Source organism: Chiroxiphia lanceolata, chromosome 1, assembly GCF_009829145.1.
Source record: "Chiroxiphia lanceolata isolate bChiLan1 chromosome 1, bChiLan1.pri, whole genome shotgun sequence".
NCBI classification, from domain to species: Eukaryota; Metazoa; Chordata; class Aves; order Passeriformes; family Pipridae; genus Chiroxiphia; species Chiroxiphia lanceolata.
The window spans coordinates 3866039-3893928 of record NC_045637.1 but is presented as its reverse complement, the minus strand read 5'-3'; the positions used below and the strand labels follow the sequence as shown (position 1 = coordinate 3893928).

The window sequence follows — 27890 nt, the reverse complement described above, 5'->3', positions numbered from 1 at the left end:
CTCCAGGCTCGCATAAATTACGCAACGAAATACATTTTTTGACATGATTAAACATAAATTTAAGATGATGGTTTTCAATGATATGAAAATTGAGTCTTATTTTCCCTATAAACCTTGATGTGTTTTGGCATAATCCTTCACTTCCCTGAGGCTCCATGGAGTTACTAACATTACTTATTTTGTGAGGCCTCAAGCAATACAACATTTCCCTACATATAGCACATATCCTGAGAAGACAATGAGCATCTCTGTGGAGATGTGAGTTTGTGAAGGGGAATTTTATCCAAAACCAATTGAGGCAGTGGGATGACAACCTTCCTCTCTAAGTTCTGAGTGATCTCTGCAATCACTTCAGGCCCTTTTGTGCCTCTCAGCCCAAAGTCTGACCACTGGATTGTCTGTGGCAGTGGCAACAAGATGAAATTCAAGTCCTTAATGAGAAAAAAAATATTATTTTATAAAGTTGGATCTTCCTCTAAATGCAATGAAACTCTGGCTATTTGGCACTAGAATAAAGACTTAAATATCACTGTAGTGAAAGAAGTCTTGGTGATACCAGAGTGATTATTATTTGAACTGAGAAACTCCACGTTTCATGGGCACAGCATCAGAATGAAGTGCAGGACACACTGAAATCTCAAGGTATATCACCCAGTTTTTGCAGGATTAGGCATTCCTGTGCCTCTTAAAGCATTACAGCTCTGCCTTTCAGGTCTTGAACTCTCAGTGACAAAGTTCAAGTGAACTCTGTATATATATATATATAGAACATACAGAATATCCTTAGACAGAATTGGAACCTGTGAGTGATGAAAGAACCACTCAGAAGAAATTTATAACACCATGCATGGTGAGTAAGGAGGATTTGCAGATACACAAAAAGCCTTCCATCATGAATATGAGGCCTTGTCCCAACTTAAGCACCGCTGAGGCTGATCACTCTGTGAAATAAAAGCCATATTCTCCAATTGCTTTAAGTGGCACCAAGTCAGGGGATCAGAAAGTCAGGAATTTCCACTTTTGTTTAACCAGTAGGACTTTCTGAAATGGGCTTTTAAGCTTAGCTGGAATGCTTTTACAGAAGGATTTTCATTTTGTTCTGAATAGCCAAGGCATCTGTGCTTCAAACACTTACTCCCTTCCCTGTGCATGGCAAAGCAGTTTTCAAAGTCCTTGACTTATTGAAAAGCTCCCTGATTCCCATATGCGCTGGAATGCTGATTGAGATGACCTTACATATCTGCAACCCATCAGCCTTTTCTCCTTTCTCCTGGGAAGGAGACTTGTTTATGAAATTATGTTTTCAATAGCAGGAGCAGGCAGAATTCTGATTAGGGTAGCGGTTTGCCCCTTGGAAAAGGAGCAAGAGGGACACAGGAGCCAAAGTTTTAATTGCATTGGCAGTTTTCCCCATTCATAGAGTTTCAGGAGAAAGAAAGATTCAGGACAGAGTCCTATGCAGGTGTGTTTTGCATGTGCAGAGCTGGTGCGTGCTCTGGGGTTTAGCTATTGCAATGCATTTTATTTTTGGGGTGTGTGCATTTGTATTAACACAGAAAGCACCCCAGTGATCCAGTCATGGGCTAATCACTTCTCTTCCAACACACAGCTCATAAAGGTGACCAACACTGTTCTTCAATACATTTCAGAAGAACAGGGGTGACATAGCTGTGATGAAAACCCAACTCATACACTGTGCTGTGGAACAATTCCCCATTTCAGGATGTTGTGGCTGTTAGGGCATCTACTCCAAAACAAATGTGGGACAGAAGAAGAAAGAAAGAAAGTGATTCACAGAATTGTAGAATCAGAATACCCTGAGCTGGAATTGACCTAAAAGGAATATCAAAGTCCAGCTCTTGGCCCTGGACAGGACAGCTCCAAGTATCACACCATGGGCCTGAAAGCATTGCCCAGATGCTTCTTGAACTCTGGCAGGATTGATGCTGTGACCACTTCCTTGGGGAGCCTGTTCTAGTGCCTAACCACTGTCCTCTCTGCTATTCTGAAAAGAATTGAGAAAACCTTTTCCATCTGACAGGAGAGTAACTATCAGTGTAGATTTGGGCATCCCGAGCTCATGATGATCATGCTCATCTCATTGCCTTGCTGGAACTCCAGTCCAATGGATTGGAAGGGCTGGAGCACAAGTCTCCTGAGAAGCAGCTGAGGGAGCTGGAGGGGCTCAGCCTGGAGAAAGAGAGGCTCAGGGCAGACCTTATTGCTCTCTACAGCTCCCTGAAAGAAGGTTGGGGCCAGTTGGGGGTCAGGATCTTCTCCCAGGTAACAAGTGACAGGATGAGAGGAAATGGCTTCAAGTTGCACCAGGGGAGGTTTAGATTAGATATTAGGGAAAATTTTATCATTGAAAGGGTGGTCAGGCATTGGAACAAGCTGTTCAGGAAAGTGCTGGAGTCACCATCCCTGGAAGTGTTCAAAGAATGTACATATATGGCACTTGAGGACATAGTTTAATGGTGAACATGGTGCTGGGTTGATGCTCTCAAAGGTCTTTTCCAACCTTAATGATTCTATGATTCATTTTGGGATAAAATGGATACACTTTCTTCTGGGAGAAGTGGATGGCAAAACCACCTTGTGATGACCCATCTGGGGTGCATCAGTGAGAGGCTGAACAGGGTCCTGAGGAGGGTTGGAAGCTCTTTACACACACCTGTCCTCTGTGCCTGGGCACTGGCAGCACCAGTGAGGGCATGGATCGAGGTTTGAGGGTGGGAATATGTTCACTGACAGTGTTGGCATCAGCCCAGTGATGAGGGCAGAGCTCTCAGACACCAGACATCTCCCTTGAAATCCTAATGAATCAGCAAATTACTGCTGCAGTTGCTGTTATTACTGAAACATCAACAACCAGGTGTCATTAGATAAGGTCTGAAAGCCGTGGTGTGTTACACCCTGACAGGAAAACTCCAGCTATTTACAGTATATTTAAGATTCCAACGTGGGGCCTAATGCAATTAGTCAAAATCATTTTGAAAATAACCAGGAATCCCTGAGGTGCCACAACAAACAAAAAGGAATCTAAGTAGAGTTAAAAAGATGCTATTAATGACCCTGCTGTGATGGAATGAAATAGAAGCTGTTACTCCTTGCTAAGTAAATGAAACCAAAGATACATTACTTATCTCTGCTATTAATTCCAGGGTCTTAATTCCTAATGGAAGTTCTCTGATTTCCTTTCCCATAAATATATTTTCCTCCAGGAATTTGACAGACATCCTGAACAAAGTACCAGTTTGCTTCAAACAGCTCTGTGCTTGGTTCCAGGTTACTCCATAATTCAGTCAGAGCTCATATATATTCCACTGGGGTGTTTTTTTCCTCAGTTTTGAGAAACAAGGACTATATTTTTGCTTTATAAAGTTGGGTAACTGAAAATTTCATATATTTTAAGTACTTATTGAGGAGAGTAATTAGAGAAAGCAGGAAATGCTGCACATATTTGAGAGAAGTCTAGTGGATCAATTTATAGGAAACATGATTAAGGTAATTAAATACTTTACAACATATACTGCATTTGAGATTCTTAGTGTCTTTTTAAGCTTTCTATGTTTAGTGTGAACTTTTTGGGATTTTGTTTTGTTTTGTTTGGGGTTTGTTGGTTTGTTTTTGTTTGGTTGCTGTTTTTCTTCTCCAGGTCTCTACCTCAAGATGAAAAGTTTCATCTTATTTGATTGCCTTTTCAGATTTTCACCTCTGAAAATGGTAACAATTTTCATCAGGGAGGTAATGGGAAAATGCATTATTTTTTCAACATTAAAAGAAAAATAAAGCTTTGTTTCACCACTGACAGGTTCTTGCAGTCTCTGTAGGGGTGTGGAATTTGGCAGGAGTCTTGCTGGTTTCATATATGTAACTTTTACCTGAAATTCCACAGAAAATTAATTATGTTCAGACAATTTCTTAGCTCCCCATGAGCAGAAGGAATCTGCCAGGTGCTCCATTTCCACTGAGTCAGTAAGTCCCCACAATCCCCTCATGAATCAATGAGGTCTCAGGTGCCCTTTTCACATAATTCCTACTAGTAAATTCCTAGTAAACCAGAAAGGACTGTTTTTCCAGAGGTTTGTCCAATAGTTTAATGGTGCTCAGCTCTTAGAAAAAGGAGGAAGAGACATGAGCGGGAAAGACAGAACTGTGAAGGAATTGGTTAAAAAATAGAAAAAAAGGTAGAGCAAAGGCTGAGAGAAAGGAGAGAGTAGGATGTGTGTAAGGGGGTAGAAATAATTTAGGTACTGGGGTAGGAAAATCTTATCATATGAGAAGGTTTTGGGACATCACCTACCTGGCACTGGATACAGGTGTCCTCAGCTACCATTCCTTTGCCACCAGCAGGAATGGATGTCAGATCCAGCCCATGGACATGTATCAGTAGGTCTCTAGTTGTGCTGGGAGCTCAAATATGCTTTAAGATCTTTTCTGTAATCAGATGGCTTTGCAATTTCTTCCACAAGATCCCTGCTACAACAGAAACTAATTGGAATTTGCCTTTCCGTTTACCAGGCTGATAAAAACTCTGGAAAACCAAAGTGTCCATGTCTCAGGCTCACTGTGACAGAACAGTGTTGTGTATTTATAAGTGTGACGTTAATGACACCCTCCCCACTCCTCTCCTCCCCCATGCCCACAAGTGATCTGGGAAGGTTAAGTGAGGAATAGCTCTGGGAAGCTGCTGAGTGGAAATGAATGGAGTAGGAATCCACACAAGGCCTATTCAGTGAGGAGGAACCAGGTAAGTGAGTCTTTGCCTCCTCCTTGCTTGCCAGAGCAACCCTTCACAGTGTGTGACTGCTCACGCCTTTAGTTACAGAAACGCTTGGGTCTGCCAGCACACAGGAAGATATAAAAAAATCCCAAATATCCCCCTAATCCACATCCTGTATCCCACACTATCTATCTTTCTTTGGCTCTGCACTGTTCAACTTGTCCTAAAACTCTGCCTGTTCATTGATCTGCTTTTTTTGACCTGGGAACAATGTCCACATCGTCAATTCTGGCTCAGGATAAAGTTTCTCCCCACTTCAGTCTGCCAGGAAACACCCTTAGGCCACAGATTCATGTATGGTGCAATCTTTTCTCAGTAACTACCTCCTCTGGAGTGTTATCTGTCTTCCAGCAGAATGAACTATGTTTCCTGGGAGTCTGTAGATCTTCCAACAGAGTCAACTGACTCTCAGGGTGGCTTTCTGTCTTCTAGCAGGGAGTGTGGGACAGGTTTGGTGCTGAGATGGAATGGTGAGCACAAGGTTGAAAGGGAAGAGAGGATGCAGTGGGAAGCCACATCCCTTTGTTTTCATATTAACAACCACCCACTACTTCTTTTTTTTTGTTTCTCTTCTTTTTTTTTTTTCCTCACCAATGTTTGTGTTCACAAAGTTTGCAGCAAAGCAGGAAAACTTTTAAAATGTAACTCACTCATTTCAGAGAAGCTGCAGCTTCTTGCCTTTCTCATTTCATGATGCCTGTGGGGAGAAGGCTGGTTTGAGAGCTCTGGTCTCACACTGAGTAATGAACTGAACTTGTAATTTCAACTGTCAGCGGGAACCTGCTCTGACTCCCATTGATCCCTGGATCCAAAGATGCCGTTGAATAGCCTGCCTCCCTCTGCACCCTTTTTGTCATTTCCCATGAAGATCTCCTCCTGGGCATGTGCTGATCCTTTTTTCAATCACAACAAGTCCTCCCCAGTTTCACTGGTTCTTCACATACAAACATCAGGGATGTGCAAATGATCTCATACCCTGATATTTTTGCCTTAATCTGCTCTTTTGCTTTTCTCATGCAAGAAGTTCAACAGCTTTGGAGCCTGTCATCCCAGAACCTGTGCCTAGTGAAGAATCAGTGATTAAAGCTTGATGCCATGGATCTATTTTTATTAAATACCTCCTTTAAATCCTCCTATTATTGTAGGAAAAACCTCCATTCCAAAGCCATTAACCTGATCATCAGGAAGGGAATATTCAGGGACAAACACTCACAAACAAGCTGTTCCTGAAATGGCTCTCCAATTTATCATCCCTGTCTCTGACTGGGAGCCTGTATTGACTGGGCATAATCTGACAAGGTAACAAAGCTACTGAAATAATGCAAGTACAGAAACATGAATCCATGTATTATGCTGTCCAACCACATTTCTGTTTGTGTGACAAAATCCATGATGTAGATTGGCTTTTTGCCACTTTCCACTCCCTGTAAAATTACCTCATGGGCTGTGGGTAAGTAGATGCTTCAAAAGAGTCTCCAAATACCAGAATAAAGGGAGCAGACCAATGATTTTAGAAAGAATTGTGTGTAAGGAAAGGTCCAGAGTAAAGCAACAAGATGATAAAACCTCAGAAACAACTTGGATCTGAGGAATAACTGAACAGATTAGGTGTCTTTAACCTGGAAAATAAGTGACTGAAAGGAAAGGTGGTATAAGACTGCATACATATGAATGGCACACAAAGGTTGTGTGAAGGATGAGGGTGCAGACTAAAGATTGCTCTGTTTCTCTAGGCCAGGGAAAAAGTGAGTCCTGTGAAAGAATACCCTTGGTTTGCCTGGTCCAGGTCTATGATACAGGCAGAACTGAAAACAAGTCATAATACCTGTGAAAGAGGTTTCATTATATGGTGACTAGTTCTTATTGATTTCATAACCAGATGGAGGAGACATTTACTGAAATGTAGATATTTCCAGTGTAGGTGGTTATATCTGAACTATGTCCTTCCAAAGCTTTCTTAAAAGTTAATGGAGAGTGAGTCAACCAAGTGAAGTCTAAGACATGTTTCATCTCATTTTAAAATAGATATATGAAATAGATCAGATTAGAACTCTCAACAGGCTTGTTTTATTCCATGGACCGTAGAAAAGAGATCAAGATTCAGGTGTAGAAATTTGCACAGTAATTAAGAGCAATGAGATCAAACTTTCCATTGTGTCTGGCAGCTCTGGGGGTTGATTTCTGTGGCTTTCATGGGCTGCTGGACTTCAGCTGGCCTAGAATAGAAGAGGAGTTGTGGAGACACCAAAACTTGAGATGTTCCCTTCACTCTGAGATGTCCAGTTCAATGTGGAGATGGTGGACAGTGAGTGCTGCTACATGGCTGCTGCACCAAAAATGGAGCGTAGACTATGATGGACTGATCCAGGACTGATACTGTCCTGGCTGAGCCTGGGTAAAAGGTTGTATCCCTCCTTCTATACTACTTTCTTAACACCATATCCTTCTTAATGTCCTTCTCTGCAAGGATTTATTGCACCTTCAGCCCTGCCTGTGCAACTTCCCATGGAGTCACTCTCTGAGCAGTTCTGTCAAAAAGGTCCAGTTCAGAAACCCCAGTAATTAAAATTATTGAATCAGAGAACCATTTACATTGGAAAAGATCTTTAAGATCATTGAGTCCAAACATTAACCCAGCACTACCAGGTCCATCACTAACCTATGTCCCTAAGCACCACACCCATACATTTTTTGAACACTTCCAGGGACAGTGATTCCATCACTTCCCTGGGCATGTTCCAATTCTTGGCCACCCTTTCAAGAAGGAAATTTTTCCTAATATCTAATCTAACTGTGCATTGAGGTTCAGTGGGCTGGAGTGAAGCTGATAACCACTTATCCAGGTTCAGATGCAGCATGGCAGCATCTCTGATCTTCGAGTAACTTGTCTGTATTTTGTGTCTTTTTAATGTATGTGTGAGCACAGCTGAAAAAATTAGTTAAAAGCAGTATCAGCACCAGAGGGAAGTGACCATCTGCTATCTTGAGAGAAAAATCTGTCTTGAAAAAGATTATAGAAACTGCTTTTCCTTCTTCATATGTGTGCTGGACAACCTGAAAACCACAAAAAACAAATGTTCTTGAGTACATAATCCTGGTAGGTAAGAAATGTATTGTATGAAGTTGTATTGTGAGGGCTTGTGAGAAAGACTGAGATTTTTTACCAGGCCTTAGGCAGCAGAGTAGGGGACAATAGTTTTAAACTGAAAGAGGGTAGAATTAAATTGGAGATGAAGAGGAATTTTTTAGGTTGAGAGTGATAAGGTCCTAGAACACCAGAGAAGTTGTGGCTGCCACACCCCTGCAAGTGTTCAAGGTCAGGTTGGATGGGACTCTGAGCAACCTGGTCTAGTGGAGGGTGTCCCTGCCCATGGCAGGGGATGGAATGAGATGATCTGTAAGGTCCGTTCCAACCAAACCATTCTGTGATCCCATAACTCTACCCTTAAATACCTTGGCATTGTCAAAGTCTGTGATGCTGGGATTCTCCCAAAGAGACAACAAATTTGCTAAAGAGAGGGTATGTAAGATACTGAATAGTAACTGTGAAATGTCAGCAGGGTTGCTGTGTCTGGTATCAGGACAGTTGAGCTTTACAGCAGGACCCAGTTCTGAGAAATTATTTCTGTTTTGTTTTAGGGCTTTCCAAATAGGATTGAGTTGATTCAGTTCCTGAACAGGCCAGGACCTTAACAAACAGGAACTAATAAAATCTCAACCTTTCTGTTCCAGAGAAGACCTGCTCTATTTTTGGTGAACTTACCTGTTAATAATTTCTTATTGTTTCATAGACTCACAGAATGGTTTGGGTTGGAAGGGACATTAAAGACCATCCAGTTCCACCCTCCTGCCATGGGCAGAGACACCTTCCACTAGCCCAGGTTGCTCAGAGCCCCATTCAACCTGGCCTTGAACACTTCCAGGGATGGAGCAGCCATAACTTCTCTGGGCAACTCCTGCCAGTGCTCCACCACCTTCACAGTAAAGAATTTCTTCCTAATATTTCGTCTAAACTTGTCCTCCTTAATCTTAAAGCCACTGTTCTTATCTGGTAGTCTATGACCAGTGAAGAAGAATAGATGATAAATATCTAAATTTTAATTCATTTAATAGGCATCATTATACATCCCTTTCAGTGAACCAAGTACTCAAGTTCCTCAATATCTGAAAGCTCTCCCACCCTGCGTTGGAACATTTTGAGAATGCAAATATTGCAGCATTAGGGATCAATGACGTACTGCACTGACTGTTCCCTGTAAGACATTCTAATGATGGATCCCCAGCAGGTTCTTCATTTAATTCATCCTGTTCTGAGGAGGAGGAATCATATACTCTGAGACACTTTTAAAAATAAACTTCCAATATGCTGAAGCCTTAGTGCCTTTCCAAACTTTGAAATTAGGAAAGCTGTGTGCGAAATAGTGTTGCTCATATCTGCTCTAAAAGCCTTTTCGCATCTCAAATTAGTCAATAATTGCAAAGCATCACATAAAATCACTACCTGCTCTTTATGACACGGCTTCAAAACAAAGCCTTCAAACCTGCCAATTTGTGTTAATGGATGACAAATGGAACCACTGGGGTAGACTTGGAGCTGGTGGAGGTTTCAGTCGTGCTCTGCTGATTTACACCTACTGAAGTTCTCTTCTCTGTACCACAGATGGGGTCCAAACTTTTCTGAACACGTCTGGTCTCTCTGCATTACTATTAACACCTTCCCACACTCCAGAGTGGGTGTCTGAACCCCAAAGTGGATCTCTGTGCTTTATTACCCCTAATAGATGGAAGTAGGTGACTGTGGTATTTGTTCCTGACAGTCTCCAGAGAATATATAAAAACCAGCATCTCTGGTGTTTTGGGATATTCATTCTTAGCATGTCACAATCACAGAATTGGGGATTTGTTTTTTTTCTATTCTATTTTTTACTTGTCTCTTTAGTTTTCTTTCCCCTGTGCCACCTTCCTTCGATGTGGGGAGTTTTCCCATCCAGAGAAAGGAATTTAATCTCTCATCACAAGATGTGATCCAGATTGTGTTGGATTTCAGCATAAATTTTCAGCTGGGTTTGGACTCTGCAGAGATTTCTAGAAGAAGGTGATAGGAATAGTTTAAGACCATATGTTGCTACAAACCAAAAGAATTAGACCCAGCCCAGGACACAACTGTGCTCACAGGGTGTTGGTTTAAAATAAAACCTCAGATATAGCCCAATCTTCCATACAATTTACATATGAAGGACAAATTACCAACACAATCAACATGGTCCCAAAGAGTCTGATTTATGTCTAGAATCACTTTTATAAATAACTCAGAGACAAGCTGTGTGGGAGCCCAAACCCAGCTTTCAGCAAAGGAAAACAAGGGCTGACAAAAACCTCGTGATCTGAAGGAGCTGGACCATTCTCACAAGACCTGTTAAAGTTCTACCTTATGGATCAAGCCTGGCTCCAGCAGAAATCAGAAAAGACTTTTGAGATGATTGTATCAAACCATGTCTAAACCCCTGTAATCCCTCTATCCCCCATGTAATCCTACTAGAAGAAAAATTAACTATTTAGAAATTGCAGTAAAAACTTGTGTAATTCCATAATTAACATAGCTCGTCCCCTTCATTAACATGTCCAGCCTCAGATGCCTTTAAAATAGTGTTCTCGTGTTCAATAAACTATTCCAGTTCCCCCATACTGGGATCGTGTCTAGCTTTTATTTTTCAGACCGCCACTAATGTCGCCACAACCGTGGGGCTGAGAACCTTCTAACATTTAGAAGATTCCTCGGCCATCGGCTGGCTGGACCAAGGGAAGCAGCACTCCTTGTGTTTCGGTGGTGTGTGCGTAGTCAGAACTGAGAGAAAGCGGAAGACGTGCACGGAAACTTGTCCTCAGCAGGCGGGAACTGCTGAGCGAGCTGACTACGAACTCCAGATTGGGTAATTATTTTAAAGACTTTGTAACGATAAGTAGGGTACAATGGGGACTCAAATATCTTCTGAACAAAACCACATTTATTTAATCTTAAAACGCGAGCTTAAGCAGCACAGCGCGAAAATTGACGAACAGCCCCTGCAGAACCTGTTGCTGTGGGCCCAGCGTCACATGTCAGAACTGAGCGTTACCAACCTTCTTGGTACGCGCTTGAGGGACTCGGCAACCGCCCGAAAAAACCTCAGCAGCTGCTGCCCGGGACGGGCCCCAGCCGCCGAGCTGAGCGCACAAGCACATTGCAGCCCGACACACGCTGCCCAGAGAGAGCCGTGTGAGACAGAACCATGGCCACCGCCGCTGCAGCCACCCCATGCAGGGTCGGGGTGCGAGCCAGCGCCAGCAAACTGCCGCACTGCCTCGGCAAGTTCCTCGGCCGCCCGCTACCGCTCTCAGCAGCAGCAGCAGCCAAGCAGCGGCCATAGGCGCGAGGTCAACACCCCAGAGCAGGTCCCTGAAGAAGGGCCACCACCTCCGGCGCCCCAGCAAACAACGAGACTGAGAGACCCGCACTGGAGGAAGCAGCAGCGGGACCCGAGCGGGAGCCACTCAGAAGGCAGGAGGAACCCGGAACCCGGAAACGAAAGAGGCACCGGGAAAGACAAACACAAACAGCGCATGAGGTACGCAAAAACCGGGGCTATGGAGCGTGGGCGGCGGAGAGGATCCCAGAGAGTCCCTGAGGGGCTCCGGGAAAGGTCCGAGGGAGGAAACAGCCCGAGCGGGACCGTCAGCGAAGGAGGGAGCGAGCGGAAACCCGGGAGCAACAGCACAAGAGAAACCCAGGAACAGTGACCCCGGAGACAAAGGGAGTGGGGCAGACACAAAGCTGCCGACTTCAGCAGTAATCAGAGCAGCAAAAACCCCCTTCCTTGATATTTTTTCCTTTTTCTTTGCAGCCTGAACTATGAACTGATCTTTTTTGCAAACCCATTTTGTTTATTAACCTGTTTCAGTTTCACAGTGTAAGGCAAACAAAACGCTACCAATGGAGAGATTGTCCCCCCACACCCCGCAAACAAACAAACAAACAAAAAAAAAGGGGGGGGGAAGGCGGGGAAAGCAAAGAACCCTTGCTGAATGAAGATACCCTTCCATAAGTAATAGCCAAAACAGTTTTTAAATGTATGCATACCTGTATTTTTGAAAATTTTTAAGTCTTTGCAATAACAATTTTCCCTAAGTCCAAAAGCCAAATTAACACAGAAAGACATATATTTGCCTTAAAAAAAGAAGTATATATTTTATCCTTGAACTATAGGAATGTTTATATGTATTTGAAATTTAAATTGAACATGAAGTAAAATATGATTATGTTTTTACAGGTTATACTATCATCAAAACAGAAAACATAGTTATATTAGTAATCGAAGGATGAGAAACAAAAAATGTGGATTTCTCAGTTCATAACCAAAAGACACTGTAAAATGAAACCCAAAGGTATGTTTGTATGATGTGTGTTCGATGGCCATCGAGTGTGAATGTGTGAATGTATGCATGCATGTGAATACATAATAATTAATATGTTCTGATTTATACACAAATGCGCATTACCTCACATATGCACAAACACTCTTAGATAAAAAACAGAAAACATATCACCCTGAGTTGAATAAAATTTCATTTGCAGAGGCGTCTTAGGTTAAATAAAAGTTTTCAAAAACAAACACTATAAAACACTTTCAGTAAAAATCAGGAGCACACGAACCCCAAAGTCATCAAGTTATTAAGTTCGGTTCAAAATCAATTGCCTATAAGTCAATAGGATCTTTAGAGGATAGCTTAAATAAGATTTTATAAGAGTAATTTCTAATAAGAAATAATGGGAATAAGTTAAGTTGTTTAAACAAGTTCTATATTAATCCAAGGTTATTTAATTTAGCATTGTTGGGAATTTTTCCTTCTTACATTTTGTTCCTTGTTTACTTTTCTATATCCAAAAATGTCTGATAGTCTTTTTGATTGGTTAAATGTTTTTAATGTTAATGCTAAGTTTAAAAAAAAATAATTTATGTAGCAATATGCAGAATGCCTTAAAACAGCTATGATTCCTTCACATGCCTTTATAGTGCCAAACCTTGTGGCCCAAACTATTCTGTGGCCTTTGTATAATCATACTTTCCATCTCAGGTATGTAAAAGGCTGTACATTGCCTTGAAAAAGGAGCCTCCTTGCTAAAATTAATTTCACTTGTGGTATTAAAAGCAAGACTGCAATGTTTCTTGTTAGATCCATTTAAGAACACCTTTGCTTCTAAAATGCAACTATAGAATTTGTTATTACCTCAGTCTGAACTGATACGTCAAAGCATGGATAAGTTGCAGAAAAAATAGTAATCAAAGCTTAGATTTCCATGTTTAGTTAGCATGATAAGTTAAAAGAAAACATTTAAGGTAATATTTGTATTCCCTTGTATTTTGTATTGCATTGGCAAATGTTTGATCAAAGTTTTTTCTGAGTTTTTTGTTTTTTAGAAAAATAAAAAAAGAAGGGGCAGATGTGGGAGCCCAAACCCAGCTTTCAGCAAAGGAAAACAAGGGCTGACAAAAACCTCGTGATCTGAAGGAGCTGGACCCTTCTCACAAGACCTGTTAAAGTTCTACCTTATGGATCAAGCCTGGCTCCAGCAGAAATCAGAAAAGACTTTTGAGATGATTGTATCAAACCATGTCTAAACCCCTGTAATCCCTCTATCCCCCATGTAATCCTACTAGAAGAAAAATTAACTATTTAGAAATTGCAGTAAAAACTTGTGTAATTCCATAATTAACATAGCTCGTCCCCTTCATTAACATGTCCAGCCTCAGATGCCTTTAAAATAGTGTTCTCGTGTTCAATAAACTATTCCAGTTCCCCCAGACCGCCACTAAGCTGCAACTACTAATGAGTATCCCTTGGGAAGACCAGAATTTTAATTGTTGATTGTTAACCATAACTGGGCTAATGGTCACTACATGGGGAGCAGATCTCTTGAGAAAAGGGGAATACTGGAAAATTCAGGCTCGTGATACCTGTATGTATTGGAATGATGTGTTCAGAAGCTGTTGCATTTACTGAGAGTTTCATCTTCCTGAAGCAAAACAATTTTTGGCCTAGAATCTGTGGAGTGCTTTGCTAAAGAAAACACTCATTGGAGTCTGGTTTCTTCTGTGTGAGGGGGACATTTTAGATTTAAGGCTCCATCTTAGTGTCATTCCTCTAGGTTTCCCCTCTGTCCCAGTTCAGCTCCAGCAGTTTATCCTGCTTGTGCAATAATGTTTAACTAAACAGGTGTCTGACCAAAAAAATCCCTAAAAAATAATTATGAAGCACTCTGTAGATCTTAATAGACTTTGGGCCACTTTATTTTAGCAGTGAATAAATGTTTATGCAAATTGTTATTATTAACATCCAAACTCAAATCTGGCATCTTTTAATTAAGTATTAAAAAGCCTAAAAATGTTTTTGGCTAATCCTTCTGTATTTCTTCTCTTTGATTTAGAGTTTATGATTCAATCAGGCATAAAACCCTTCTCATGTGTCTTGTTCTTGTTCTGCTCTTACAGAATCCTGGAATCATCAGTGTTGGAAAACACCTCGGAGATCATGAGACCAACCATTAATGCAACACTGCCAGGTCCACCAGTAAACCATGTCCCAAAGTGCCACGTTTACATCCCTTTTAAATCCCTCCAGGGATGATGACTCCACCACTTCCCTGGGCAGCCTCTTCCAATGCCTGACCACACTTTTGGTGGTGGAGAAATTTTTCCCAATATCCAATCTAGACCCCCCCTTTGAAGGGAGGAATCCATGTTCTTCCTCTTCTGCTTTTGCCCCCATTTAAAAAGTCTGGAAATAGTTAAGTTACCTAGAAAATTCAGTATTATTTCACACATTACCCTCTGTAGAGATGAATCCATTTCTTTTTCTGTGGCTGTATCATTAACAGTAAAATATTTTGTATTTCTCTCTGTGTGTATACAATATAGATATACTCCCCAGCTCTCTGTAGAGTTATAAAAAGCCTCCGCTTGCCCCTTGTGACCTTGTCACCACAAATTGCTTTTAGATTCTGTACCATTTGAACAAACACAGCAATTCACTTTCATGTTCCTGCAACTGCTAAGAAATAAAAAAAAAAACCAAAAAAAAACCCAAACCAAAACAAACAAAACAAAACAAACCCACAAGAAAAATGGGAAAAAAAAGGTGCTGGAGTATGCAGTGTATGTCCAGGCTCATTCTCACTTTGACACACATTTTCCTCACCTCTGTTTGAGGCTGAAGTTCAGGGAATTCCTGCTCCTGACATGCAATGGTTTCTGTTCATTCACGCTTGGAAACATCTGTTCTGCTTGGACTCAAAGGATGAGCTGAGCTGTGCTTGGAAGAGAACAGGGATGGTTTTGCTCCTAAGTGAATTTATTTAGTTGAACTGGTAAATAAAAGGGCACTGGACTGAGCAGTTACAATACCAGACTGAAAGCAAGGCCTCCAGGGTTTCAGCTTTATGTGTAACCACCCCCTTTGACATATTTGTAATATAATATTAGGAAATTAGGAATTAATAATATAATATTATGAAGTATTAAGGAACAGGTTGCCAATAGAAGCCGTAGCTGCCCCATCCCTGGAAGTGTTCAAGGCCAGGTTGGAAAGGACCTGAAACAATCTGGTCTAGTGGAAGGTGTCCCTGCCCATGGCAGGGGGTCAGAACCAGATGAACTTAAAGGTCTCCTCCAACCCAAACCATTCTGTGATTCTAAGACAGAGAGGATGGACCCAGACTTCTCAGGGCTGTTCTGAGAAAGAACTGGAGATAAGGAACACAAGTGGTCACAGGAGAAATTTCTGTTTGATATAAGGGAAAAATTCTGCACAAAATACATAGTCAAGTGTTGGAACAGGGGCCCAGAAGGCTGGGATGCCATTTTCCTTGGAGACTTTCAAAACCGAGCTCACGAGGTCCTGAGTGATCTGACATATGAATTTAACCAGGCTTTCAGTAGAGGGTTGGTTCAGTCATGTCCAGAAGTCAGTGCAACTGGAATTATTTTAGAATTCTGTATATTAGAAATTTATACCTTTGCTTAAAAGCACTGCCTGTTGGGCAAAGTGGACTTCTTGATCAGCCTAAAACACTGTGTTCAAAGAGATTTTACTAAGAACTCATTCTGGAATTAGACCTTCATAGTCCATGATATCAGGAGTTCTGACAGGCACACATTGCTTAATTTAGGGAAGAGATATTTGGAGCTTTACACACAAAGTTATAAAGATGCATAGTTGTCATAATATCCAAACTTTTGGATACAGTTGCCAGACACTTTATGTGTTTGCTTATAATGCTGAAATACATAATCCATGTGAAAATGAGATTATCACTTGTTTCAGAAAGTTTTTGTTTGTTTGGTTGGTTTATTATTTGTTTGTGGTTTTTTGTTTGTTTTTTCTTTTCTTTTTTTTTTAAATGGTTGTTTTTGGTTTTTTGTTTGTTTGTGCTTTTTTAATTTTATTTAATTTTACATTATAAAAGCTTAGGTGAAAGTGAGGAAAGAAAAGCTTGGGATTGCAAAAAAAACCCCCAAAAACAAAAGACAATTCCCATACTCTTACTGTTCCCAGATCTGGAAAAAACAGGGTAACTATGGAGAAAGTGGACATGGACAAGTGTTTCTAGCAGTGGAGTTGTGTCAGGGATGTGACTTCACAGCTCTGCTCTACATTGCCTTGGATTTCTTTTTGCTTTTCCCTACATTTTTAAGACTATGTCTTCACTGGTTGAAAACCTGCAGTTTAGAAGCCCTAATATTGTCAGGGTCTGTTTGAACTGGCTTTAATTAAAGCATTAATTAGTCTGCTAGAGAGAAACAACTTAATAGCAGAAACTTAATAGCCATATGGGTGTCTGTCCAGACTTCCCTGCTCTGCATGGACACTCTAGACTGGAACTGGCTTGGGGAGCAATGCTGTCCTTCTCTGTCTAGTGCTGACAAACCACTGTTTCCTCATCATAGAAAAAACCCTTGTTTTTCTGGCTACATCAGTTTCCCTTTTCCTGTTTTTCTGGTCAGATTTTTTCTTCTAGGCTCAAAGAGATGAACATCAGGTAGTGAGTCTTTCCATTTTCCTATCACAACTTAAAATATTCGTGGTCTCCTCCTGTGATTATACCTTCCTGCCTCAAGCTACATTCCCCAATTTTTTTTTAAATTTCTGACCTTTTAGCACTCAGGGGTTGCTTAAAAGGGTGAACTTCAACCCATATTTTTTGACTGAGAGGTACAGTACCAGGTGCTTGAGTGATGCAGTGCCAGTGCAGATGCACCCAAGAGCATCTTGTGGCTCATATCAATATTCTGTCTAATCCCATATTCTCTGTGACAGGGGCAATAGAAAATGATATTTAGGAAAAGCAAACATGTCTGGCTACTTTTTGTCATTCATTCCCCTTGAATTCTCTGAACATGATGTATTAAGGATGCTGGAGGGTCTGCCTAATCTTTTTAGTATCTATTTATGGACCCGCTGTCCATCAATTTATTTAATTTCAGTTTGAACTTCTAATCCTGTCTGCCTCTATTCTGTGGCAACAAACTACAGAATTTCACTATCCATTGTAAAAAAAGTACTTTGTTTTACCTAGTTTACCTTGTTTTATTGAGTGTCCCCAGCTCTAACATTGTGGGATTTGTTACATTCAGCTTATCAACCATCTTCACAGGGTTGTAATGTCTCCCTCATTTCCCTTATCTGCCTTGTCTTTCATAAAGTGAAGGATCCCAGGCTTTATAGTTTCTCTTTTTAAGGCATCTCTCTTTGTAAGGCTTCATTCCCTTTATCATTTCATCTACCATTCTCTGTGCTTGCCTCACCTTCACTGAGATGCTCAGATAAGAATCAGAGACCGACAGAAGAAAGAGAGGGAGGGAGTGCTCCAGGGACCAGATGGGAGATTCCCCAATATTGAAGACCATCCTGATGCAGGTTGTCCCCCTACAGCCCATGGAGAACCATGGTGTAGGAAATACCTGCTCTGCAATTCTTGGGCACCCCATGGAGGTGGATGTGCCCCAATGGAAGCTGCAGTCCATGGAGAGCAGCACCTGTGACCCCGTGGGCAGTTTGTTCCAGAAGGACTGTACCCTATGGAGATTACCCACAATGGGATAGTTCTTGAGGAACTGAGGCTTGTGGGAAGGACCAGAGTTGAAGAAGTTCATAAAGGACTATATCCCATGGGAGGGACCCCACACAGGAGAAGGGGAAGAACACGAAGAGGAAAGAACAGCAGACATGAACTGACCACATCTCCCAAGTCACCATGAGTCAGGAAAGGAAGAGTCTGGAATGAAGGAGTCAAGTTGAGCCTGGGAAGCAGTGGAAATGAGATGAAGGTGGCTTTAGTTTTTCTCTACTCTACTTTTAATCGGCAATAAATGAATCTTTCCCAAGGTCAGACTGCTTTGCCCATGACAGTAACCGGTGAGGGATCTCCCTCTTGTTATCTTGACTAACAAGTTTCTTCATTTATTTCCTCCCTCTGTCCTGTTGAGGAGCTCAAATGAGAGAGAAACGTGCTGGATACTTGGCAGCCAGATAAGGTTAACACTCCAAATTCATGAACAGTCTTATCCACAGAAATCAGACTTTCCTTAGGTGTGTCTAATCTTGAAGGTGCTCCCAGAGCAGACCAAAATGTTTTGGAAATCGAGATTATTTGAATTTTCATCCATTTCTTTAATTCCAGTGCCAAACCAACACAGGATTCTATGTCCTGAGCACTTGAAGGAGTTGATGATTAAGGATTTAATGAAAATACTGAAGGAAAATCAGACTTTAATGCAGACAAGCAGTGGGTAATGGAATGTGCACACCATGCAAATTGAGAGAGGAACTAGACATGATCAACCAGGAAAGGGAGAAAGATCACATTGTGCAAAAACAAGGCAAAACCCATCTTTTGTCTTTCATTTTTCTCCTGTTTCTTTTTTTCCATCATCTATCCGTTGCACACCCTTCTTTCTTCCAAGGCTTACCACCATCTCTTATTCCATTTTTTATTGCAGGACAGAAATGTATTTTATTACAACTTGAACTGGTTAAATAGGTCAGAGACATAAATGAAGATATAAATTCCAACACCCACCCACCTTGCAAAAACCAGGTAATTTGCCTCTTATTCCAAAGTACTTAACACCTGAGGATTGTTCTAGCTTAAATTTTGATATTGAAGAGAGACTAAGCTGGTAGCCCTTGATACAAGCTTAATTCAGCTTAATTTAACTAAAACCTGTTAGCTTTTATTAGCATTAACCTTTGACTGTGTTAAGATAATTAATTGAAATATGAATGCATGGATAAATCTCTGTGGAATAATGTTTAAAAAAAATAAAAAGGAGGTATTTAACCTTCTCTAGTACACCAAGAAAATGTTCAGATTGTGGTGGCCCTAAGTGATCTCTGAATTTCGTAGGAGCAAGGAAATACTTAATGGTTGTTTGTGATGGTAAGTGAAAGAATGACCACCGTGCTGGACCAGATGCCACACATCAAACTTCTCCTTTCCTATGAAAATTTCCATGAATCCAAGTAAAGCACAGATTATCTGGCCTCTCAGTTTGAGCTACAGTTGTGTATGAAGGAAAAAGGCACCAAAATAAGTAATTATTTACTAAGATAACTGCTTGAATTGAAAGGTAAACTCTGAAATTTGTTGAAACTATTGTAAAGGACTGGGAAATTTTGCTAAGGAAGGATCTCTCCACGTGTGCCCTCTGCTTATACTCGCCTTCTAAAAGTCAGCAGCTAAGTCTGCCTGGAGATTAGATTGGGTACATCCTCAGTCTTCCTCGGAATTCCTGGTATTACTCCAACACTGTGACACTTTCTGTCCCTTGACTACCCCAGGACCATGTCAGGGATGGAAGCTTGAGCAGAGAAGAACCAAGTCTCCAGACTGTCACACCCATGTGAGAATGGAATTACTCCTCAGTCTTGACTCAGGTGTGAGTATGAAAAGTGCTCAGAACTGTTGAGTCCCAGACAAAGTCTGAGACAACATTTAGAGACAGTTCCCCATTAATTTAAGACTGGGGGGCCTTGTATGTCACTGCAACAGCTTCATTTTAACCTACCCCCTTGATTTTTCTTCTGGGTTACTAAGAATATTGTATGTGGGAGGGGGGGAACTGAAAACCTCCCTGGATTTTACCACCCACCCTTGGGGTGAACAGGCTCCTCACTTCTCCGTGGAGGATGGAGAGGTGTTATAAAGTCACATCCCTAAGTTTCTGTCTATATTTGCTCTTTAGATACCTGCCTTGCTTTTTGAAACATTTTACAGAGAGTTTATGGAGTGTTATTACTAAATTTTTCTTATCTCTCTGTCTGTAATACCAGCTCCTCTTACAACCTTGAAAACTGCACACAGTTCCAGGAAAGAAAAATGTTAACCCATAACTTTTAGAAAACACTAAAAAGTGGATGGGGCCTCATTCCTCTCTCTGCATCTCTAAACAAACTGTGTAGCTACAGAAATAGGGGTGCTGGATCTGCTTTTCTGCACTTCCTTTCAAATTCTTTTCTTTTGGACTTGACCTGTTTCTTTCTTTCCTTTTCAATCTCATAATTCCTTTTATTTTTTTTTTTAACTCTCAGATTACATTAATTTGCCTTATAAGCCAATTTAGGTTATTTGTCCCAAAATTGTTGTGTGGAATATAATGACATTTCTGCACACTCTTGGTGTGCCTAGAATTTCATTACATGCTTTATACACGTAACATTACGGGTAATTTTGAATCCAAGGCCCAATTCAAATCTTTTTGTCATTTATGATCCCTTTAAAAAGCAATGTGGAGTTTGATTGAAAATGACAAGGACACAAAACTTTAATGAAATTGCTTTCTTTTCCATTTTTTTAGCCATCAGAAAGTCAGGGTTTAAATAGATTACATCTCCCAGTCTAAAGTTCTGATTTAAGCAGTGGTTTTTTTCTTGCATGTGGTGGCTACTTTTGATATTTTCCTTGACTATTTTCTCTCACTGTCCAAACCCCCAGGCTGGTTCTTGGCAGGAACACAAAAACTCCAGATACCTCTTCTTTAAAGGTATTCACAGATAATCAGTTATTCAAATCCAGAGCTGAATCAGAGTTAAGGAAAGGCAAGCTTAAAAAAAAGACAGGAGTGTCAGACAGATCAGTGAAGATCTGGTAGTCAGGGAAAATGAGAATATTATGAAAATCAGAAAAGTAGAAAATGTTCAACATGAAGCTGTCAGTGGCTGGGAAATTGAGCCTGGCTATGAAGACATCACACCTGTCCTCAAGGGAAGGATTGTCTCTGGCCCATTCAAGGAATGTGTACATGACTTCAGAGAAATGTCTTTCTCTGTGGTGGGGCTTAATTTCCTGAATGTGAAGCTGAGATAATAACAATAACATTTCTTGTTTCTCCTGGCCATGTTTGTTTGAGTGTCTTTAATTACAACACATTCAATAACACACAGTGCCACCGGACTGCAGCTTCTCTGGGAAGGAGCAGGGAGATTCTTCTGTGTTGCAGAGCTGATAATAATGAGTTATTTTAGTTGAGTTAAAGACACAGTAAACTTGATCTCTGCTTGGAGGACTTTTTACCAAATTCTGTAGTGACAGGACAAGAGGAAATGGTTTTCAGCTGAAAGAAGGCAAGTTTAGATTGGACACAAGAAAAAAAAATTATTTTTGATGGGGATTGGTAAGACACTGAAACAGATTGCCCAAAAATGTTGTGGAAGCCCCATCCCTGGAAGTGTTCAAGGCCAGGTTGGGTGGGGGTTGAAACAACCTGGTCTAGTAGAAGATGTCCCTGCCCGAGGCAGGGGGGTTGGACTAGATGGTCTTCATGTCCAAAAAAGAGCTTTGAGTCTGGTAAAGGCTTTAGAGAAACAGTATTACGAGGAGCAGCTGAGGGAGCTGGGGGGGCTCTGTCTGGAGAAAAGGAGGCTCAGGGGAGATCTTATTGACCTCCACAGCTGCCTGAAAGGAGGTTGTAGCCAGGTGGGGATTGGTCTCTTCTCCCAGGTGACAAGTAGTGGGACAAAAGTAGATGGATTTAAGCTGTGCCAGGGGAGGTTTAGACTGCATATTAGGAAAGTTTCCTTCACTGAAAGGCACTTTAATTAATTTTAGTTAAGCACTAGGACAGCCTGCCCGGTGCAGTGGTGGATCAGTATGTGTATATGTGGCACACAGGAATATGGTTCAGTGGTACACTGGACAGTGCTGGATTTATGGTTGGACACGATGATCTTAAGGGTCTTGTCCAGCTTAAATTATTCTGTAATTCTGTGATTCCATCTTTAATGGTCTCTTCTAACCTAAACCATTCTATGATTCTACAATTCTATGACTTCTTCCTGTTTGTTTTCTAGAAAATTAGAACAAAATCTCCCATTCTGCTTTTCTTGCTGGCCTAAATCTCAGGCTGACACTGAGACAGGATTTCTGCTTCTGTCATTTCAGTCCTTTCTCTCTTTTTAATCTTCAGAAGTTACCACCTCGCAGAGCATTTCCTGAATTGTTTCAGCGATGAAAGAGGATTTGGGGGACATGGGAGTGGCCACGAACATGTGGAAGGCTGTTTGTGTGACCATGTCCTGCCTCTTTCAAAGTTTTTTTGGTTCCTGGCAAGGAAATAGGAGGGATTTTTCCTATGTGGAAATAGTCAGTGGGGATTATTACTTAGCATTCCCAGAAGTCCCAAACATACACAAAATGCACAAAATAGGGACACAGGAAAAACTAAAAATTAAGCAGAAAAGTCTTTGGTGATGGTGTTGTGAGACAGAAGCCTGGACAGAGGAAGATAATAATATTTACTGACCCCCAAGGACTATATTTCAATGAATGCAAAGTTCCAAGAGCAAGTTACCAGTAGCAGGACCCACACTAGAGTATATATGGAAAAGCTGTTTCCAAGGGAGCAGTTTTTAAGCTGATTTAAATCTCCATAGTTCCAGTGAAATCAAGACAGTGAGAGACTGAGGAGTGAGAGCACAGCCTTAACCTTCTCTAAGGAAAAACCAGAACCATTAAGGTTGGAGAAGACCTCTAAGATCATCAAGTCCAACTGTTAACCCAGCACTGCAAAGCTGAAATAAACTCCTCTGGGTTCCTGCAAAAACTGCAAGTGTTTGGATGCCTCATCCTGTGTTTAAACACCCTCTAGACCTGCTTTATTTTTCAAAGACAGCACATCCTTCAGGAGAAGAAAAAACAGAATTAGGTGGGGGAGCAGGGGCAAAGCCCTGTGTCTAACAGGCATCTTGAGGTCAACTTGTTGCAATTTCAGAGCATGAAAGAAAGGGAAAGGTCAGCTTAATCCTAAATCTGTGTCCCTGCCTTACAAACAGGCTTTTAGAGAAGGAGAGGAGGGTGTAAGTGCTGCTTTCTTCCCCTCCAGTAAAAAAATTTTCTGTAGATGAGAACACAGAGGATGCAGGGCCTCTGTCAGCTCTTCCTCCCTATCAGAATTGTGCTGACAACATTTCACTCTTAAAGATATTGATTAAATCATTTAAGTTTTCCCCCTGGCTTAACTTTCTTTTAATATCTTTCAGCTTCTGATGCGCTTCCCAATTCCTGAGCTTCAAGGAATAGGTATTGTAGCATCAAATGTAATGTTCAAATGTCTGGAACATGAGATTTTCCATACTGGATCAGGCCATGAAGTCACACTAGTCCCCAGCCTGCCTGATGGTATGACCATTATCTCAGGGCAGAGCAGGCAGTAACCAGGCAAACAGTCTAAATGCTGAATTTTCTTCTTGCCTGAAAATAGCATGGACTTGCCTCTGGGTTCTGAAAGCGGAAAATATCCAAAATATCAAGTGATATTTTCTTGCCACTGCTTTTGAATTTTTGTTACTACAAATCTTCTTGAGTAAAAAATTTACACTTCAGAGTGCAAAATTAAAAGCTTATTATACTGAATTATATATATACATATACACACAACTCTCATATTGATGTTTCAGTAACCTCCTATTTCTTTGAGTAATTTCTGTGTTGGCTCCTGAGCTCTAAAGTTTTTAAATTGCCATAAATAAATAATAATACATAGTGTGTGTATGTGTGTATGTTCTTACCACAAAAACTCATGTTATGTTTCCCAGTTTTAAAGCCAGTATGGAGTATCCCAGATAAAATATATCTCTTTGTAAAGAGATAACACAGGGCCTTTGCTCTTCCAGTCATGGTTTTTGAGGGATTTAAGCATTTACTTTTACAAGCTGTGGGGCTTGAACAAAAATGCAAGAGGACACTTAAGTGCTCTGTCAGAAGTTGAGATACTGATCTGACGTCTCCAATGTAAGCAGGCTTAACAAGAAAATCAATGAATTTATAAGAGATTAAGACAGTCTAGTGTTTATTTGTCATAATTCTTCTCTTTCTTTCAAAAATTTTTATCAACAAATCAAGAAAAAAAACACACTCCTTTTCCTGTGATAAATATTCCCAAGGAGAGCAAGTACTGGGAGGAGACAGTGGGAACTAAGTGGATGATCTTTTGCAATTATGATCCAGGAAATTTTCTTGTCTCTACAAAGCCTCAATGTACAAGTCATTCTTGTATAATTTTGTTTGACCCAGACACAGCCCAGTTTTGAGGGTTAAACAGTCAGCAGTTGTCAGCTCAGTGCAGGCACTGACCACGTGCACGTTCTCAGCACCCAGGAAATCTGAAATAAAGCACCTTGGTTTGAACCTCAGTGAGAGAGAATCAAACACAGTGAGTCATGACACTCTTTACAAGGAGCAAGGAGTGTGATCAATCAGCTATCCAGGCTCAACTGACACTCAGAAACTTGTTGAGCTGTGGTTGCTTTTTTGAAGCATTATTATAATTCAAATCCAAGTGTTCTAGCACTAAAAGAAAAAATGTTGTGGATATGAGAAGAATCCTTTTTTTTCCACAATGAAGACCATCAAGCAGAAGAACAAGTTGCTCAAAGAGGTTTTGCAGTCTCCATTGAAGATTTTCACTCCTCAAAACCCTGAGCAGCCAGTTCAGAACTCGTCACTAACATGGTTTGAGCAGGACCTGTTTGCTTACAGGCGGTTTTTAGTTGTTATTGTTGTTGGGTTTAATCTCAGTGATGCTCTGAGAAAGGTGCTAATAGAAATGGTATGAACCTGCAGAGTTAACTAAAGTCAGTAGAGATAAATCAACTTGCATGAATTGAAAGTCTTGCCCCTTAATTTAATTTTCATATGCAATTATGAAGTTTTGTGTATGTATATTGTGTTGCTATATTTTAATCCTTTCTTTTTTTGAAAACAAAATTGGCCTGATGTGTTTTTATTAAAATGCAATATTCTGCTTCTCTCAATACCAGTCTTTGAAAAGTCTATTGATATTTGAAGTTACTGTCTTTCTTCTCTATTTTTAATTTACTTAATTTAGAAGAATGAGAGTTTTAACTCTCTTTCTTGAGAAGAGAATTATAATACACAGGACATTTATTCAGTCAAATATGGACATCAGCTAAAGCTGCAATTAAGAAGAAGTGGCTACACCTATTTTGGAAATTTCTTCCCTGACGGATTTGACCTTTGTTGCAATTTTGTTTAAATCACATGAAATAATTCTGGACTGTTTAAAACACCAACAACCAGAGAGGTTGGTATTAATGGTATATGATGGTGCAGCACTTAAAGTCCCTTGCTGCACAAATGGGATAGAATTGTTGAATTGCCTGTATTTTGCCAGGTTCTGCTCTAATCCCTCCTAATATGAACCAGATATTGCCCTGTTAGGTTTGAATCCAGCCCTCCTCTCCCCTTCCAGAAGAGGCTTAAAAACTGTCCTGATTTTGAACCCACAATTAAAACCCCAGCACTTCATGCTCAAAAGCTGAAGAGTGGATTCCACCGTTTTTCTTTTCTATACTCATGATGACTTTACAATTAAATCCTGCCCAAATTCTTCTGGTCAAAAGTGTGTGGACAGTCTAAGACTGCTCAGCTGTCACCTCCTCTGCAAAGCTCTCCAACAGCCTCCTCTCTTCCTATCTCTCTCTCATTCATTGCATTCCTGTCCCTTTCAGGATAAGTTCTATGATCCTATGGGACAATTTTATTCACTGCAATCCACTGGCATTAAGTACCCTGAGTCTTATGCTTTAAAATAAAATATGTGTATTCAAGCTGCACACTGGGAACAGCTTAGATCAGTCCAGAATGATCAAGTTCCATTGCTGATGATTTTATCTGAGAAAATTGAATTTTATTTCTTTTGAATGTTACGATATGATGCGCTGAATATCTTCACACCTTTATTATTTCCTTGATCCACAAGTCATGACACATTTTTTTGTTCCTACTATTACTACTCTCACTTACTTGGAGAAGTAACATCTTTTCTCCATGCTGTTTCTCCAGGCAGTGTCAAGAATGATGCCTGGAGTTGTTTCTCTCCCTGAATCCTTTTCTTTTCCAAGCTCATCACGTTTCATGCACTGAACATGAGATTTACTCCCCTGTGCACCTCTTACAGACAGACTCTGCCCTTCTTCTGTTCCATGATCCTGAGGATAGTGTCATGTAGTATCTGGGATCATTTTTGATTATTAGAGTCTCACTTTCCAATCTGTTCCATGTCTTTAGGAATATGAAGGTCTTTGAACACTCTGATTTCCCAAGATGTCCAAAAGAAAGGAACCCTTATTTTGATGAGTGGTTGTTTGACAATGTCAGACTGGTTTATTTGACAAAATCCAGCAGTGATAATGGATTGATTCATTTCCACTCTCCCATCTCCAGGCAGGAGCTGGGATATATTATTACATGAAGCTCATGGGACTCCTTCAGTATGAAAATTGCAATACAAATATATTATTACCTATCTCAAAATACACCGAAATAGTCCCACACTCATCACTACAGTATATGAACACCTCTGGGATGATATAATAATGTAATAGATCTAAAAAAAGGCAGTGTAATTATACCTCTGCTGCAATATTTCACACATACAGACTATTCATAATGAATACTCATTTACTTACTTTTGAAAGGATCTGTTTTCTTCAGTGAGAGATGGTGGGATAATTTATAGACAGGAGAGTTTTTTGATTGGGGAAATTATTAGACTTTAAATGACCAACACAGTGTTTACACTTGAGCAATCGATTGGCTCCTTGCACCTTATTACAATTCCTTAACAATCAATGGAACCATAAAGTCATAGAGATGTAGAATATCCTGAGTTGGAAGGGACCCACAAGGATAATCCAAGTCCAGCTCCTTGCCCGGCACAGGACAACCTCAAGAGTTCCATCATGTGCCTAAATAACCTGAATAACCAGTTCAGACAGGTTTCTGAATGAACAGAACAACTTTAGTACCTTTCTGAAGTTGGGCTGTCGTGCATTTTGGATTTTCCCTTCAGTATTGCATGTGAAGCCCCAAGACTGTACAAATTCCACATGGCCTGAAGGCACAATTTTATATTGTATATTTCCTTATGTATGAATATTTACCCATACATGTTTTAGTCACTAATTGTAACAAAAAGGTGATAGTACAGCACACACACCAGTCTGGCACTGCAGTGCTGAAGGGAGCACAACAAAACTTTTGCATCTTAAGTAGCAGAAACAAAAGAGTGTCTGAATTCCTTAATACATAAATATGTGCCTGCTGCAGCTGCTTACCTGGGAAATGTTTTATAAAATGAAAGGAAAACTCTTCAATAAAAGCTTAAATCCTTGTTCAGGAACCTATTGAATAGGGGGATTAGTTTTTGCATATATTTGAGTTTTGCTGCCTTCAGGAGGGCTGAGAAACATTCTGCAATTAAATAAATGTCATCATGGCAAAATAATGCATCTCTCTAAATTGGGAAATATGAAACGATGGCTGCAACTGATTGGACTCCTCTCAAAGGTCAAACACTGTCAAACATTGACATTTGGTTTATTTTCTGTTGTTGTTTCTTCAATTGACTTTCCTTTTCGCAACACAACTGTTAAAAATTTCTTTGCAACATTTTAATTCACAAATTTAATTATAGTTCAAGCACCTGCAAGCAGTTACTAAAATTTCCCTTTAACCATATTCTCTTATATGATCTTCACAAACACACACACA

The 27890-nt window shown here is 40.5% G+C and overlaps 1 long non-coding RNA gene across 1 annotated transcript; it reads right to left on the bottom strand.

The window, feature by feature from the left end:
• Positions 1-7603: 7603 nt before the first annotated feature.
• LOC116794324 lies at positions 7604-26949 on the bottom strand. The gene is made up of 3 exons (XR_004359754.1): positions 26807-26949; positions 9714-9871; positions 7604-7840 (listed from the first exon to the last, which is right to left on the bottom strand). It is a non-coding gene; the product is annotated as an uncharacterized LOC116794324 (long non-coding RNA).
• Between the last annotated feature and the right edge of the window lie 941 nt (positions 26950-27890).